The sequence below is a fragment of the Canis aureus genome, chromosome X, assembly GCF_053574225.1.
Source record: "Canis aureus isolate CA01 chromosome X, VMU_Caureus_v.1.0, whole genome shotgun sequence".
Classification (NCBI taxonomy): domain Eukaryota; kingdom Metazoa; phylum Chordata; class Mammalia; order Carnivora; family Canidae; genus Canis; species Canis aureus.
Genome location: NC_135649.1, coordinates 30,731,879 through 30,750,937, shown reverse-complemented (window position 1 = coordinate 30,750,937; position 19,059 = coordinate 30,731,879).

Sequence of the window (19,059 nt, the reverse complement as noted above, 5' to 3'; positions counted from 1 at the left end):
AACCCAAAATTAGTGAGGCGTCATTGTTTTCTGTCAGTGCCCTCTTTAGATGTGCTCTTATGAACTCCTTGGCAGGGAATGAAAGTATAGAAAATTGCTTACTGGCTCTAAAATGCATTTTCCTAGAAGTGAAACATAGATGCTCACCTTTCACTAGGCCAAGTTAATCATATGGATGCATTTAACGTAATCAAAGTGGGGAAATTTAGAGCTCACATTTTCCCAGTATTAGAGGAGAACCAGATACTGTCTCAGTAATAGTTAAGTGCTGAGTGAAATGCTGAAATCAGTATTTGAGCATGCACCTATAGTAAATGTTTGTATTACTTATTTTAAAATGTCTCTCCTGGACATCTTATCTTTAAACCATTAGTGTTGTAGGATATATCCCTACAGGTTACCTCTTAAATCTTGTAATATAAATTTAAATAATCTTCGACCATTTCATTAGCAAAAATGGCATCTAAATTTTTGCTTAATTGACATTTCTTTGTTAAAGTGATGACTGTTTTGAGATAATTGTCTAGAATCGTTTCTTCGTGATATCTTTAAGGAAGGTGCTGAAACATAACTTTTTGAGCGTGATGCGGCAACGTTGTTATATCTGGTATGACTGCAATAGTATAATGCATCTTAAAAGATATAAAGTGCTCTTTTTGCAGCATTTTCTTATCCTTCAAATTCATGAAATGATTGAGTTCATGAATACAATTTGTAATGTGAATATAGCTTTCTCATTGAAGGCACCATAGAGTATTTGAACATTATGTTCTTAGTCAAGAAGTAGGAGATTTTGTGCTTATACCCAGATTCTAGGAATACATTAGTTCTTTAATTGTTTTGTGCAAAATCATCATTTCCTTTACAATATTTGGATCTCATTTTTGTTAAAGGCAATATCTTCCTTTTTTGATTACCTACGTTTATAACACACTGCTGGGTATATATGCAAGAGATTAGTAAACTTGTATTCAATGAAAGTAATTGAAAAGAAGGCAAACCTATTTTGTGTATTATTCATCTCATGTCAGGTATTTGGGGTGGAAAGTACTTCCTTGCTAAGTATTTTTAAAATTTCTAATTTCGGGCAGCCCCAGTGGTGCAGCGGTTTAACACCGCCTGCAGCCTGGGGCCTGATCCTGGAGACCCAGGATGGAGTCCCGCTTCGGGCTCCCTGCGTGGTGCCCGCTTCTGCCTCTGCTTGTGTCTCTGCCTCTGTGTGTGTGTGTGTGTGTCTCTATGAATAAACAAAATCTTAAAAAAAAAAATTTCTAATTTCTAGGTAATTTGTAACATTTTCAAAGGCAAGACTCAGCAAAGATAATTTGTCTCTCTCTCTCTTTGTAGGTGATGAGCCATAGTGAAAGTAATTCTCCAAACTTGGATGGAGTATAGACATTTTTACTTTCCAAAATGGTTTTATAAAATATATTTGGGACCTTGGGGATTAAATGCCTGCCGTTAATCATTTAGCTTCTATTCAGATGTAATATTGACATGCCCCGAGCCCTGGTATTGAAGAGCCTATCCTGAGGAATCATTTTTGATCTAACCACCTTGGCCTGCTCTTGTTAGAGCCCAAGATTAAAACAGATTAAAAAGTGTTTTCATGGCCTGACGTATAAGATATTTAAATTTTATGTTAACACTGTTGCAGTTTATACAGCCAATCTATATGAAGCTTGAGAGGATTTATTATGAGTTTCATTTTCTCTGTGGATATGTTTAGCACTTGACCTATTCTGGTCAGCATTAGAGGTTATGCATGAAGAGAAGGGATTTTGTTCTCTTCTGAGGCACTGAGTAGCATGAACCAATTTGTAATAACTTTGGCAGTGTGATACTAAACTGTATTTAAATGAAGAACAAATAATCAGAAGAATCACTGTGTGTTTGAGATCGTATAAATCAGTATATGGGATTTCATTCTTAAAAGGTCAGACTTTCAAGTAATTGTAGGGGGAAGGTATTGGAATAGCTATTTTAGGTGAAATTTGGATGGTTTTTTTTTCTCTGTGTTCTTCAATAAGAGATCAAATTAATTATGCAAGGCTAGTCAATTTTGCTACCCCAAGATTCACCTCTTTGACATATTGATTATTTTAAGTTGGTTATTTTTAAGAAACCACAAACATAGGAGAAGCTCTGAAAATGAAGTGGAACTTACCTTTGTAAGAAAAATTTATGTGGAAAAAAAAAAGAAAAATTTATGTGTAGAAGCTTTAAGTGTATTTGGGTAGTACAACAACTTCTATCTGCATAACAACCTTATTCTTATTTACTTTTCCCTTCCCGGTAACCTCCCTTAAATGGTGCCCCATATCCAACTTTTTTTTTTTTTTTTTTTTTTTTTTGTCTTTAGCTGAAGATGTTATTTAATATGATGGCTTTGGCCATTTTGGGGAATTACTCAGGTTTTTTGCATCTCTCCCTTGTCCACTGGAGATATACATGTTATTAAACTGTTGTCTGATTTTCTACTGTTTCTTCTAAACTGTTGTTTGATTTTCTATTGTTTAATCTATTTTATGCACTTTTTTTTTTATGTACATTTTGAGTCTTAAGTCAGCCAGAAAAATCTTGAAAGGTATAGGATAATGTTTTTCCCCAGCAATACCCACTTGCCTGAAGACAGTGTGCTGGGCCAAATAACTGTTTTCCCTACTGGCAATAAGACGTAATGATTTTGTGCACCCTTCCATATTCTGAGTACAAACTAACTTTAGTTTGGTATTATTCTCATTTTGGCTTTTTTGTTCCCCATCTCGTATAGGTTGACCTTATACCTTAAGGTCCAGTTGTGAGTTACTCTATGTCAATCAGTTCAAGATTGTTTGGTGGGTTTTACTAAAAAGTACTGTTAGCCATGTTAAAATATAAGAGATTGTTCTTGTCCTGAAGGACCATGAGGTCTACTTGACTAGAAAGGCTAAAATCACACTGGAAACAGAGAACAAGTAAGTAAAATGTGGTATGTTATTTCTGTTTTATAGCAGTTTGTAGAAAGCTTTTATCCTTATTGTAGAGACTACTTTTAGGCAGCAGTCTTGAGCCCTGGAAACCAGAGTACGGTAAAAGGGCCCACAGTGACCACTGAGCTCAATGCAAACAGGCTCAGTAAGTGACCCACCTTGAAATAGGCCCTAAACTGACCAATTACAACCAGGCACATCTTCGGAGATTGCCAAAAAAGGGAAAAATCTATGTGTCCCTATCCTGTCTCACTCTGCCCTATAACTGTGGCCCCTTACTACCTCCTTGTTGCAGACAGTCTCCTTTGCTCTTGTGCTAGCTTCTCCCTTGCAGTGTGTATTCAGTAAACTTCAGTCTCTTTTGCTCTGCCTTGGGTGAATTCTTTCAATATCCTTGCTATTGGACTCCATCTGATCGGAGCACCCCCACAATTGGTGGCTTCCCCTACCCAATCAGGACACCCCACACTTAGGAGGTAGGGTGAATGAATTGTGGAGGAGGCAAGGCTGGAGAAGGTCCCTAATGTGAGAAACAAAGGCAAAAGAAAAAACAAAGGAATTCTTTTGGAAACTTCCTTTATCTCTATCCCCCAACACACATGTTAGCAATCATCCTCCAAGCATATGGCCCACTGATACACAGTCTGAAGGATCTTGTGACTAGGGTTTTATTAAACATTAATAAATGACCTTTTCCTAACTATAGCTAGCCCCCTCCAGGTCCTGGAAGCCTTGCTTCCAAAATTCCTTAGAGACTTATACTCTCCCTACCTTCCTCCCATTTTGAAAAAATATCATCATCAGTCACAACCCCAGTGCAGCTCTTTCTGTCCATAGGTCCTATTCTCGTGCTTTAATAAAGCCACCAGTTTACACTGAAGATGTCTCACGTATTCTTTCTTGTCCCTTAACTTCAAACACCACCGTTTTCTACTTTAGTCCCTGTGGATCTGGAAGATTTAGATAAGCTAAGATCAGAGTCAGAAGAAATCGAATGTAGGGGACCTGGAGATGTATAAGAGATCCATCACTGTAAGTTTTCCTTGATTAAAATTAATACTGTCCTTTTGTGTGTGTGTGTGTGGAGGGGTATAATAGTAATAGGGGTAGTAATAGGGGTATAATAGTAATAGTTCCCCTCCTAGGTATCTATATTACTCTCTATGAACTAGTTTCCCAATTAAATATTAAGAATCTAAAAAAAAAAAAAAATAAATAAATAAATAAATAAATAAATAAATAAATATTAAGAATCTGTCATGTCCACATAAAAAAGACAAAATGGGAAATCCTTGCAAGATTATTAACAGATACACGCTGAGGATTGGTTTTTGTGTTTGTGAAATCTCTTTTATATTTTGTGGGCCATCATAGCTACATTTTCTGTTTCTGGACACCTATGGTGATAGAGTAAGTCAGGCTGATTACTTGTTATCTGGGATTTTAAAAATCCCTACGTGTGTGTGTGTGTGTGTGTGTGTATGAGCTTACTCAGTTGTGGACAGTGACTCTCCTCTTGTTCCTGGACAAGTGTATTTGTTTTGATGAAACTACTGGATATATAAAGAGACAGTGTACTTAGCTATTACTTCCCTTACTTAGAAGTTTGCTACTGCAGAAAGCTTTTTGCATTCATGTAGACTTGCTATGCAACAGTGTCACACTGTCTTACCTAGCTTGCCTAGGTCCCTTGCGAGGCAGCTGATCCATAACAGCATTCTTCCGAATGCCAACAAGTCCTTGACAAGATTTACATATTCTATATTTAAAACTCTCTGCCCTGAGACTGGTCAGGTACTAGTCTGTCTCTTTCTTTCCAACCATCTTGGTTTTTTTTTTTTTCCCCAATCATCTTGTTTTTAAGCAATAACATTTCATTGCTCTACTTGTGACACATCTAAATTCATTTGGTATCAAATTGAACACAAAAACACAACTATTGAGCATGTGTTTTCGCTGAGACTTTTCTGTCATTAAATATTTCTGAGGAAATGGCATTTTGGCAAGAGTTCTCAGAAGCAACATGAATACAAAACATATATTGATGTCTCATCATTTCTAAGAAAGCACTTCATTTGTGAGGTGGCAGTATTTTCAAAATGAATAGTACCTGAGGTACTTGTGATATTCTTAAAGCCTTGATTCCTTGGACCTGGTTTTAAAATGTTTTTCAGTTATCCCTTGGGCTTTCTTTGGTTTCCTTTCAGAATTTGCCCTTGGTATCAGAGTCGCTGTTATGTTGCTTTTGCTGTATTGTGGTTTCTGTGGAATGACAAGGTGCTTGCGGATGTGATAGCTTGATAAATTAATTTCCTTATAAAGATGACCTCAGTAGCACGTTTTGGAAGAAATTATTCTAACACAGCCAGTAATCTAGGACATTGGTTTATCGCATAATAAAATAATGATTAGCTACCAAAAAAAGCTGTGGTTAGGTAAAATGTATACTTTGTACTTGTAAATGTAGAAGATGTGTGATGAAAAATGCAAATGCATTAAATCCATCTCTAGCAAAGATTGTGAGTTAGGAGGGAATCGAAATTCTAGTTAGTATTAATATCTTAGCCATCTTTGTGTAGATTAGTCCTACTACAAAGTGAAGATCGAGGAGGGATTCTTTTCATTTCCAGGTTTCCCCTTTACCACCTTCATCCAACCTCATTTAGATTTTATGTACAATGAAGGAGCATGATTCTTAACTTTAGTCCAACCAGGTAAGAATAGAAACTTATGGGGATCCCTGGGTGGCGCAGCGGTTTAGCGCCTGCCTTTGGCCCAGGGCGCGATCCTGGAGACCCGGGATCGAATCCCACGTCAGGCTCCCGGTGCATGGAGCCTGCTTCTCCCTCTGCCTGTGTCTCTGCCTCTCTCTCTCTCTGTGTGACTATCATAAATAAATAAAAATTAAAAAAAAAAAAAAAAGAATAGAAACTTATGTAGATTTCAGAAGTTGTTTTTATAATCTGATCTCGATTTATCAGATTCTTTATTATAAACCATTTTGACATCATCTACCTGGTTAGGGTGTTCTGTGCTCTTTTCTACACACTTCCCATCTACACATTACATGGATTTTATACAGAAGTAATTTCTGAAAGGAAAAGTAGATTTTTGAAATAGTAACTGAAGCAGGTAGTGCAAACATTTTGATTAAAAAGAGCTATCTAGGGCAGCCCTGGTGGCTCAGCGGTTTAGTGCCACCTGCAGCCCCGAGTGTGATCCTGGAGACCCGGAATCGAGTCCCACGTCAGGCTCCCTGCATGGAGCCTGCTTCTCCCTCTGCCTGTCTCTGCCTCTCTCTCTCTGTGTGTGTGTCTCTCATGAATAAATAAATAAAATCTTAAAAAAAAAGAGCTATCTATGGATGATATCATGTCTTCATATGCATCAATTTTCAAAGATAAATATGGACAATGAAAATAACTAAGACCAATACAGGTGTCACAATTTTTGACAAAAGTTTTAGTCACTCTAGTTATTAAACAGGGTCCTCAATGCACAAGAAAAGCAGAGTGCTACTTACTTATTGTGTTTTCTGGGATATTCAATGAATCATTTCTCTAAAACCGTTTTCTCCACTATCAACAGTTCTCAAAATTCTCACAATGTCAGTATTGTATGTATTTAGTGTATAAACATTTGTTGAGTGGAGTGAGGCATTCCATAACCTCCGTTTTCATATTAGTAGGCAAGTGTTAATCAAGCAACATTAATTTTTGTCATACTGAGAGTAATTCCTAGAGTAAATATGGTCCATGAAAGGGTTATTTTGGGATAAAAGAAAAGTCTGGAGAATAGATTGTTCTTTTAGTGTAGATAGGCTCAAGGGAGCCATCTTTTGTTGGGATGACAAGGGAGGTGAGGGGGGCTCTTGTGTTCCTGCTGCCAAATTAAAGTATGCCTAAAAGGAAGGTGATGACTGTCAAAGACTTTTTCTACTATACAAGCATCCCTTTGTGTAATTCCTGAGGAAGCATGGCAGTATATGTGTAATGGATTTTGCCCAACTCTGTATAGATTTAGAAGCTAAGTTCTAGTCCAAAGGTTGTTCTCAAAATGTACATCACATATTGATAAACACTGAGTGAATCTTCTGAAGATACTTCCTTAGAATATGAGAAATTTAGAACTGCAAGGGTCCTTACAGAGCATCCAGGACTGTGGTTTTCAAATTGTGTTCCCTGGAACCTTATCACTCTGAAAAAATATCTTGGGCCCACTATAATTCAAAGAAACTGAATAATAGATAGAGGTCTGACTCTCTTGCCCGTGACTCAGGTAATTCAGATGTACTTCCATCTGTTTTTCTCTATTATGTCCTTGAATAACTTATTGTAAACAGGTATTCCATTGATTTTAAAAAATTGTTTAAAAACCATGGATCAAAAAAACCAAACCCAAACAAACAAACAAACAAAAAAGCAAAAATAAAAACCATGGATCAATTGTAATTTCTTTATTTTACAGTTGTAGAGTTTGAGATAGAGACAAATTGCCCTACTTCAGAATCGTGGGGAAAGGCCAGTTTGACCTAATTGAAATTTTAAAATGATGATTAAGGTTTAAATATAGCAATTATTAAGGATTGATATATATGGGTGCTAATAAGCAGAATGAGGTAATTTAATGAAAAAATTAAAATTCATACTAATTCTACATCATGTTATAAACTACCATAAACAAAAGTTCCTATTAGTATAATAAATTAATTACAAGACTCAATGGAAAGCTTATAGATAGTACTTATTGAGTTTTGCTTTATGAAAACTACTGATTTTCAATTAGAATCGCTCTTTTTTTTAAGTTTTTATTTAAATTCCAGTTAATGCACAGTGTATTATAGGTTTCATATGTACAGTACAGTGATTCAGCATTTTCATATAACATACAATCGCTATTTATTTATTTATTTTTAAGATTTTATTTATTTATTCATGACACACACACACACACACACACACACACACACAGAGGCAGAGGCACAGGCCAATGGAGAAGCAGGCCCCATGCGGGGAGGCCAACATGGGACTTGATCCCTGGTCTCCAGGATCACGCCCTGGACTGAAGATGGCGCTAAACCACTGAGCCACCCAGGCTGCCCTCTTTTTTTTTTTTTTTTTTAAAGATTTTAATTTATTTATTCATGGGAGAGATAGAGAGAAGCAGGCTCCATGCAGCGGCCTCAATGTGGGACTAGTTCCCTCGACTCTGGGACCACACCCGGAGTCAAAGGCAGATGTTCAACAGCTGAGCCACCCAGGCATCCCTACACTTAGGATTTTTAATATCATAACTGAATTATCAAAATTTTTCTGTTTGCCATATTCATATTCTTCCGTGCCTCAAGAATGTCCAACATATTAATGCTCCTGTGAGTTCTCTAACTTCCCCTATTTGGCTACCATTTTCCTCCTTTTTCCTTCTCCAAATCTTACCTATTCTTGAAGAGTACACTGATTTCATCACCTTAAGGAAGTGTCCCGTGATATACCTCACCAATCTTGCCTTCTTCTTAGCAACTAAAAACTTCCTCTCTGTGCCTGTCATTTCAAAAGTGGTATACACAGATTGTCTTCCTATTTATCGACCTGGTATGTGTTTGCCCTCATCACCTCTCAGTGCTCCGATGATGTCATATAGTTGTTGAAGTAGAGGCCATCTTAAATCTCTTTTGAGTCCACCTATTTATCTTAGATAACTTGTTTTATAGTAAATGTTTTGTAAATATTTTTGGTTGACTGTCAGCATCAGTTACTAAAACAGTTTTAGAGAACTCAGTTATATTTAGGTATATAGTCCTCATAAAAATTGGCTAAGGAATGGTACATTCTGTTTTCTAAATACTTTTAAGTCATTATTTTAAAAAAATTTAAAATTATATAATTTAGTAGACAATGAGATTAAGTACAGAATGGTGCAAGAACATAGAACTACTTTTCTAATGCTGAGGTCTGGTCCAAAGTGCCCCTCCTCTTACTGTGAATTCATTATACTTCTGTATTTTAGTCATAAATTTGAAAGTTTTATAATTCGGTTTATGAAAATTATCATTCCAAAGGAATCAATTTCTGTTATTTGTATATCCTTCTTTGGACATAATTTTAAACTAATTTGAATTCTAGGTTATTGCAAAAATATATAAAGGCCCCCTTTGGTAGAAATATCCATTTCTACCAAATTTTCATTTGAAGCCAATAGAAAATATTTGGGGCTTTCAGTCCTGTAAATGATGTGACTATGTTTATAGGATTTACAATTTACAGTTGGAAATTCATCAGAATTACCTAGTGTTTTCAAACTGAATATCAGTCCCCTCATAATCTAATGTGAAATAGCTTACATATTCAAATATGTAGCTCTGAAGTAAGATGTGGTATACTGGGTATTGAAAAATGGTCCTTCCTTTGTTTTTACATGGACGTGATACTGAAATATGATTGGATTGCTTAAATTGGAAGTTGCTGTAGGGAAACAATTTTGTATCTTGTACTGCGCATCAGTTTTCTTCGATTGTTAGAAGTTTAGACATTTGTAGTACTTGAAATCACATTAAATAATTGTTTGGAGTTTAGAGCATCCCTCCATGCTCAGTTAACTCACTTTGAGACTAGTATAGTGACAGGTGTCAGTATGAGCCCTGTGTCCTTTGATTTGGTCAGTCCTTCCTTTAATCTACATTGGTTAAAATGAAAAAGGAACCTTGAATGCTTGAGGTAATACCATTTCCTGTCTTGTATTTGTTCTATTTTTGGTGGAGTCAATAGGGAGCCTAGCTGCCTTTTGTCTGCATAGATTAAGTCTGTTCCTCAGTGGAACCTGATACCTTCCAGAGCAGGATCCCTTTGTGTGGCCATAAATACTGCGTATTTCTGGTAAGAAACTTGTTTTTCTTCTTCAAGGTATACAATCCTAGTTTACCTAATCTCTGTGCCACCATTCCCCCATTACTTGCATCGAGAACACTGACACTGATGTAATTAAGTTCTTTACTTGAATATTTTAGCCATCCCAAGAAGACCAGGTTATCCCTTATCCCCACAATTCTAATCTGTATCTCCTTCCACATACTTATTTTGATCCTATATTTTATCCCTCCCCTACTAATGTTGTCTGAGTCCTTTAGATTTCATGGTCAGTCATAAGCAAAATCTGCTTTCCCTTCAATCACTTCTCTGAAAGTCCTATTCTGTTTTTGCTTTTATTGAAAGCTGATCTCTCTTGAGAGATTTGCTTTTGCTCAATTCATTTCATGTCATGGCTGTTTACTTTCTTACATCCTTCATATGACTAGCCTAGAAGTGTGGTAGATGTCTTGCTTTCACCTCAATGCTCTTTACAGTCCTTTTCCCCCCTATCTTAAAAGTGCCCAGCATGGAATCTTCAGTCATTAGACCTTATCTTCTTGATACTTTTATTATTAATTGACCTATATATCACTGTTTCCCATTCTTTGAAGAATTTAGTTCCTGGCTCACCATCAAACTCTCCTAAGCTACTCTTGTCATAGGTTTTGATGATTTCATTATTAGTAAAGATGATCCTTCTAATACCATTGACTTTTATTTCTTTGATCTCCATTTTTCTGAATGTCTGTCCTTCATCCTACCTCACACACTTCTATGGTCCTAATCTAGACCTTGTTATTAATAGAGGAAACCATTAGTAATCCCGGTTTTAACCATCCCACTTTCTTAATGCCAGCTTGTCCCTTTCTAACTCATATTCTCTAGAACCCTAACTCGAGCAATATCTTAACCTCACCAGTGCCTACTACCATTGATCCTACCACCATTTTACTGTCCATCTTCCCATCCCCCCTTTACTTCTTAATCTGGCTTAAGTGGATAATCATACTTTATTACTGGATCATACCTTCAATTCTCTCATCACTTCTTTCTCATTTCATTGTACTTACTTGGCAGAAGTACGGTCCTAATTAAATCCAACTTTTAACCAACTCCATATGAACACCTATCCAGCTGAAAATGGAGTAAAATACATAACTATTTCAACTGGTCTCATTTCAAATTCATGATTATTCATATCACTTGACCCCCAAAAATCCTATTTCCCTAGTCTAACATTCAACTGGTTATCTTCTTTTCTAAAATATACATGATTTTTTTAAAAGATTTTATTTATTTATTCCTAGAGACACACAGAGAGAGAGAGAGAGAGAGAGGCAGAGACACAGGCAGAGGGAGAAGCAGGCTCCATGCAACAAGCCTGATGTGGGATTCGATTCCGAGTCTCCAGGATCACCCCCTGGGCTGCAGGCGGCGCTAAACCGCTGCGCCACCAGAGCTGCCCTAAAATATACACGATTAACCATGAACCATTTATAGTGCATCTATCCACTTACTCAAACTTAAATGAAATTCTCCTTTATTGCTATGGAAAAAATGTTCTTGCTTATATCACAGACCATCCTCTAGACTGTGCAGTAAACACGGACTGACTTTTTTTTTAAGATTCTATTTATTAATTTATTAGACACACACACACAGAGGCAGAGACACAGGCAGAGGGAGAAGCAGGCTCCTTACAGGGAGCCTGATGTGGGACTTGATCCCGGGACTCCGGGATCATGCCCTGAGACGAAAACAGACGCCCAATCGCTGAGCTGCCCAGGTATCCCTAAATACTGACTTTCTTACTCAGGAATATTCCTCCAAATATTGTTCCCTCCTTCTCCTACATTACTTTTCCACTCAATGGGCTATTTCTCATCAGCAGAAAGATACTGTTATTTTCTCCACTCATAAAAACATTCCCAGGGAAATCAAAGGAAAGGAAGAATGCCAGCTAATAAATGTTGAAGAAATTATAGAATTTAAAAGTACTACTTTGTAACCCCTATGTGATAATTGACTAAGGTAAAGATCACCACTGACTGCTAAAAACGAAAAGGAAAAGGACTTTTGGAAAAACATTTTAGGGTGTAAACATTTTATCCCAAAGATGACAAATTTTACACCATAATAAACTTAAAATATTTAAAGAGAAAAACGTGTCTTTACAAAGGAGAGATTTGGTGATCAGGACCTAATAAAACAATCAAACTTCCTATCACTAATAGTGGAATAGCTAGGGATTTTGTGCCTTGATGCTTGGATGTGGCCAAAATGAGTTTCACAAAATCATGTCTCAAATAGTCTTGCCCCTAATGTTCTATCTTTAAATAATTGAGTCTCTAAGTCTTAATGTGGCAGAAATGAAGTTATAAGTCAAATAATACCACTAGGAAGCGGTTAGAGAAATCCAGAATGGAGATATTCTATAGTACAGTGGCCTATATGACACTGAAAAAGTCAGTGTCATAAAAAAAATCATAGAAGAAATAGATTCAAAAGGGAAAGACCTATAAAAGTCAAATGTAATATTTGAAACTTTATTGGATTGAAGCTATACCAAATAAAAGATATAAAACATATTTGGGGGCAAGTGGTTATCTCAGTTGCTTCCTTCATCACATAATGAACCCTAAGGGAATTTTTTCATCTTGATTTTTAGAAATGTGAAATGTGTAGCATGTAGTTTGGAATCACAGTTGCTAATATGGTTGGCTGTGCCTCCTGGTCCTTGCGTGATACATTCCAAGACCCCCAGTGGATTCCTGAAACTACTGATAGTACCAAACCCTATATATACTGTTTTTTCATTTATATATATATATATATATATATGTTAAATTTATAAATTAAGTATAGTAAGAGATGAAGAACAATTGGCAATAATAGAATTATAATAATATACTATAATAAAAGTTATGTGTGTTCCCTCTCTCAGAATATGTTACTGTACTTACCCTTCTTGTGATGATGTAAGATGATAAAATGTCTACTTTGTGAGAGGAAGTGATGTGAACGTCATAGTCATTGTCATACAGTGTTAGGCTACTGTTGATCTTTTCAGCATGACTCAGGAGGATCCTCTGCTTCCAGACCATTGTTTATCTTTTGGTTCCTTAGTTTCCTTGTCTTTAGAATTTGGGGAATAAAATGAGGCTATGACTGAAAGCTAATTTACAAAATAAGGCATTGTGATATTATCATGATGTATTTCACATATCCTGCTTTAAAGCAAGGAAGAACAGGTATTTGATGAAATGGGAATATTGAATATCATTCTTCTCCTAAGTTTTCCGCCCTCTCCCCCTCCAATCCTATTCTTGAATAAGTAGGTAAGAAATCCTTTGCTTTCCTTGTTGGTTCAAGTCAGCCAATTGAAGATTGTACATGACATACAAGGCAAATGCTGTTTGTTTTGTGAACCTAACAACATTCCTCTTCCTTTGAGATTTCCTTAAGAGTAGCTTTCTTTGACCTCTCGATTTTTAATAGGTCCCAAGCTTCTCATTTTCCTTGTATGCAGCTAATTGGGTCATAAGTTGTCCACACTTATTGACAATTAGTAATCTGTTCTTTTGCAATACTGGGTTGCTTGGCATTTGCAAGTGATTGCATTAATTGAGCCAACTCATTATCTATGGATCGGGGAAAAGATGTCTTGTATGTGCTTGCTTTTTTGCTCATAATTTTAGTCTGATGGAGTCATTTTCAATGTGTACCAGGTCTTTTCGATTACCAGTCTGTAGTTCAATGCACTCTCTCAGATAAAGGCTATCTGAAGCCATAGTGGAGCTATTGGAATTTTGCATATTTAATTCAGTTATTTTACGAGAATGCTCAGTTGTTTATTTTTATTTTATCTCTTAAAAATTTACTGTATATTTGACACACAATGATACCTTAATTTCAAATGTGCAAAATAGTGATTCAACAAATCTATGTGGGGCAGCCCCAGTGGCTCAGCGGTTTGGCGCCACCTTCAGTCCGGGGCATGATCCTGGAGACCCGGGATCGAGTCTCACATCCGGCTCCCTGCATGGAGCCTGCTTCTCCCTCTGCCTGTGTCTCTGCCTCTCTCTCTCTCTCTCTCTCTCTCTCTCTCTCTCTCTGTCTCTCATGAATAAATAAATTTAAAAAACCAAAAAACAAAAAACATGTCTATGTGTTATGCTATGCCTGCAACAAATGTTGATCCCATCTGTTACCTTACAATCCTATTACAATATTACTGACTGTATTCACTATGCAGTACCTTTTATCCTCGTGATTTGTTAATTCCATTACTGGAAGACTGTTTCTCCTGCTCCCCATAATCCATTTTTCCCACTGTCTCACACCCACATGTGTACACGTGCAACCTCAGTTATACATTTATGGATTCAATTCTGGTTTTTGTCTGTTTTGCTCTTTGATTCCCCATATAAATTTAATTATATTATATTTGTCTTTCTTTTTCTGACTTATTTCATTTAGCATTATACACTCTAGGTCCATCCATGTTGTCACAAATGGCAAGATCGCAGTCTTTTTTACGTATAATTATTATTCCCCTGTTTGTATTTACCGCAGCTTCTTTATCCTGTTATCTATGGATGGACACTTAGGTTGTTTCCATATTTTGGCTATTAATCAATGGTGCACTGAACATAGGGGTGAATATATATTTTCAAATTAGTTTTTGTTTTCTCAATAGTGGAATTACTGGATCATATGGTATTTCTATTTTTAATTTTTTGAGGAACTTCCATACTGTTTTCCCCAGTGGCTGCACCAATTTACATTCCCACTTAATTGAAGGAGCATTCCTTTTAAGACAATGCTCATTTAGTTTGCATTTTTTGCTCAGGTGGGCACTGCAGCTCTCATTTGCACTAGTCATAGTCCTTGGAAATCTGGGTCACTTTGTTACCAGGGTCTACTGAATAAAAAAATAAGGTTTTCTCAGTCCAAACTCTAACCCTTCCCTGTCAAATGACTCACAGAGCACATTTTAGCATTGGTAGGCTTGGATGTCGTTAGCTATAAAGAGACAACATATTCTAACAAAATGCTGAGTATTGGATGAGTAATCCTTAATACGTCATCATGAATTAGCTACATAGTTGAAAGTGTCATGCCCTTGTTTTTATATTTTTGGTTTCCTCCTCCCTTTTATTTTTTTTTTTTTTAAGGATTCTATTTATTCATTCATGAGAGACACACACAGAGAGAGAGAGGCAGAGACATAGGCAGAGGGAGAAGCAGGCTCCATGCAGGGAGACTGACGGGACTCGATCCCGCGACTCCAGGATCGCCCTGGGCCAAAGGCAGGCACCAAACCGCTGAGCCACCCAGGGATCCTCTCGTCCTCCTTTTGTAATGAAGTTTCTCTTTTAGGTTGATTTAGCTGAGTACTAGTTTTCTTCAATGTTTACTTTTTCTTTGTAAACATTCTTTTATTTAGTATGAATCCATGTTTACCTGTTTCTAGAATTCATGTGTTCAGATTAAGCATGATTATTTTTTGACTCCCAACCAAGGTCATTTTCTTTTTACCTGGATTATCTTCTTTAATGTTTTCGTTAATAAATATGTGTTGATCATGAACCCTTCAGGTTGGTTTGAAAATCTTCAGCTTGTCTGTTTAAAGATGGTTTTCTGGATAAAGAGGTCTTTTTTAAAAAAAATTTATTTATTTACGATAGACACAGAGAGAGAGGCAGAGACACAGGCAGAGGGAGAAGCAGGCTCCATGCCGGGAGCCTGATGTGGGACTCGATTCCCGGTCTCCAGGATCGCGCCCTGGGCCAAAGGCAGGCGCCAAACCGCTGAGCCACCCAGGGATCCCCTAAAGAGGTCTTTCTTAGCTAACATTTATTTCACCTCAGCACCTTTAAGATATTATTGAACTATTTTCTAGCTTTTATTATTATTGTTATATTTTTTACTGTTCCTCTCATTTTAAATTTTGTTGCTCGTATATTCTGTCTTTTTTCTCTTGCTGCTTTTAAGGTCTTCTTTTTTTTCAAATTGTCTTAGCTCTTCTATAGTTTAACTTTGATTAATTATGGTATATATTTACATTTCTTCATCTTGTTTGAAATTAATTTATCTTTTATCTGATGATACATTTACAGAACAATTGTAGGATATGACAGCTATTGTCTCTGAATTTTGCTTCTCCTAGATTTTTTCTTTTCCTTAATACAATAGATATATATTCAATATCTCTATTCTATCTTTCATGTTTTTTAACCTTTCATATTTCCTACCTTTTGTTTCAGCTATAGCCTGTCAAATAAATTATTTTCTAGTTTACTAATTTTATCTTTAGCTTTACCTTTTCTGTGTTTATAGTGTTGATAGATTTATTTTTAAAAATTTAATTAGGGACTCCTGGGTGGCTTAGCTGTTAAACAACTGCCTTTGGCTCAAGGCTGGTCCCAGAGTCCAGAGGTTTAGAGCCTGCTTCTCCCTCTGCATATGTCTCTCTCTTTCTGTCTCTGTGTCTCTCGTGAATAAATAAATAAAATCTTTAAAAAAGATTTAAAAATGTTTTAATTATTGTTATTTTTAGATATTCTATTTGCTACTTTCTGGTCATTTTATTTTTATTTTTTAAAGATTTTACTTATTAGAGAGAGTGAAAGAATGCTCAAGTTCATGCATGATTGGGGGAAGGGGCAGAGGGAGAAGCCGACCTCCTGCTGAGCAGGGAGCCCACCTCTCCAGGATAGGATCCCAGGACCCTGAGATAATCCTATGAATTGAAGGCAGCCCCTTAACTGACTGAGCCACTCAGGTACCCGTCTTTCTGGTCATTTTATAAATCTTTTGTTTTACTAATACTTTTGATACCCAGTTAAAAAGTTAAATCTACTTATTATGTGTTATGTATCTGATAAGCCTACTTGTGAACTCTGATTTTGCAGTGTTTGTGCATGTGTCTGTGTATACTGGCATTTTATCCTAGTGTCTTGCTTTCTTCTGCTTTTATAATTTTTCATTGTGAGTCTATGTTATATTAAATGGAACTGTGGTTGTGGGAATTTGCAGATACCTATGTTCAAAGAGCTTTCCTTCAGAGAGGACTTTCTTTTGCTTTTATCAAACACTTGGGCTTTCTGTTAATCTAGTACAATTTATAAGAATTTTTCAAGTTTCAGATTTCCAGGCAAGAGATGTCGAAATTCAGAGTGAATCTCCAGATGAGATCTTTGTTGTTAGATTTTCAGGGGACATGCTTTTCTAACTGTCCTTCATTAAGATCCAGATAAGACAGTGTCCTTACAATGGGCTTTCCTTGGATGGTTTTTTCTCTAGTTCAACCTTTCTCAGAAGATGTAATTCTTTGCAGTCTTTGCTTTGTTAAAGAATCAATTACCAGACTGCCTTTGAGCACCTTTAATTGTCTACCCTGATGTTTGCCCTCAAAACTGGGTCAGGATCTTCAAGAATTATCATGTGCCTTCATCCTGGTTGGGACTTCAGTGTTCTCTTATTTACTTCTTTAATGAGGCCTGTGGGAATGCCTTTAAATTCTGTACTGTTCATGGAAACATATGTACTTGGAACCAGCACTTTTGGTTGTTGTTTGGAGAGAAGATTTTTAAGAATATATAGTAGCCATTTTATAAATTTACATACAAGGCAATATAGGCAAATGTATAAGCATTTACTCTATGATGAGTGTGAAATGAGGATCAATATCTTCTTTCCTTATGGAGTTTTCCAATCCATATGGGATGGAATTAAATATAATTATAGAATATTCTTAAGTAGTTATGCACTTCAATATTATTTTTTTTAAGATTTTATTTATTTATTAATGAGATACACACGGGGTGGGGGGGAGGGCGGCAGAGACTCACACAGAGGAAGAAGCAGGCTCCACGCAGGGAGCCCTACCTGGGACTGGATCCTGGGTCTCCAGGATCACGCCCTGGGCTGAAGGCGGCGCTAAATGGCTGAGCCACCCGGGCTGCCCACACTTCAATATTCTATATTGAGTTTGGCTTTAGCTGCTAAGAGTAATTTTGTTGTGGGTTGAAAAAATCAAATGACTTCTTGGAAGAAATAGTTTTTAAAAGATTTAAATAGTCAGAAATGAGGTGGCCTCCATCTTATAGAGTATTTGGTATCTTAAACATTATCACTCTCTGGTTCTAATGTGCTACTTTATTATAAACACAAAAAGTCAAACAGTCACATATGCCTCATGAAACATTTGGAAATAATATCTTCTTGTTTTTCCTAAAGGCCAGAGAGAGCATACAGTTCTTTTGTTCTTGTTTACTTTGTATTAATTTTTGTATACTTTACTAACATAGCTAAAAGACTTCTGTGACATTATTTTCGAAATGAGTAAGTGTCATCTTTTTAATATGTGTATGTTTATGTGTACATTTCATTAAATCTGGAGCCAGATATGAAAAATAATTTAGAAAATCCATATTATTTTATCTATTTACCTCTTAGTAAAGGGGAATGGATATATTATCAAAAAAGACAAATTTTTTATCCTTAATAAGGAGAAAGTGGTTTCTATAGATATTTTTAAATCTAGCCAGTCTTGGTTTACCAGATATTTTGAGAATCCTTCTCAGTCAGTGTGTGCTTACTTCAAATTTCCACAATGACTAACCTGTCTTTAAGGAAACAGAGATAATGTTAATTTAAAAATATCAATTCAGGGGCACCTGGGTGGCTCAACGGTTGAGGATATGCCTTTGGCTCAGCTCGTGATCCTGGGGTCCAGGGATCAATTCCAGTATCATGCACCCCATAGGGTGTCTGCTTCTCCCTCTTCCTATGTCTCTGCCTCTCTCTGTGTGTCTCTCATGAATAAATAAATAAAATCCTTTAAAAAAAAATACCAGTTCTGGGACACCTAGGTGGCTTCGTTGGGTAAGCATATGCCTTTGGCTCAGGTAATGATGTCATGTGAGTTATCCCCCTTTAGGCTCCCTGCTTATTGGAGAGTCTGTTTCTCCTTCTCTCTGTATCCGTTGCCCAGCCTGCCCCATCACATGTTTTCCTCTCTCAAATAAATGAGTAACATCCTTAAAGAAATAAAAATTACAGTTCAAACATAGTGGTAGTTTTTAAATTATAAAGGTAAGAAAAAAGCAAAATGAAAAATAAAATTAGTTTGTAATGTGTTATATACATGGATAATCATTGAGAGCATTTTGGTTTATATCCTTTGTATAGTTGTTTTAAAATATTTATACAGCTATACATAGTCCCTTACACAT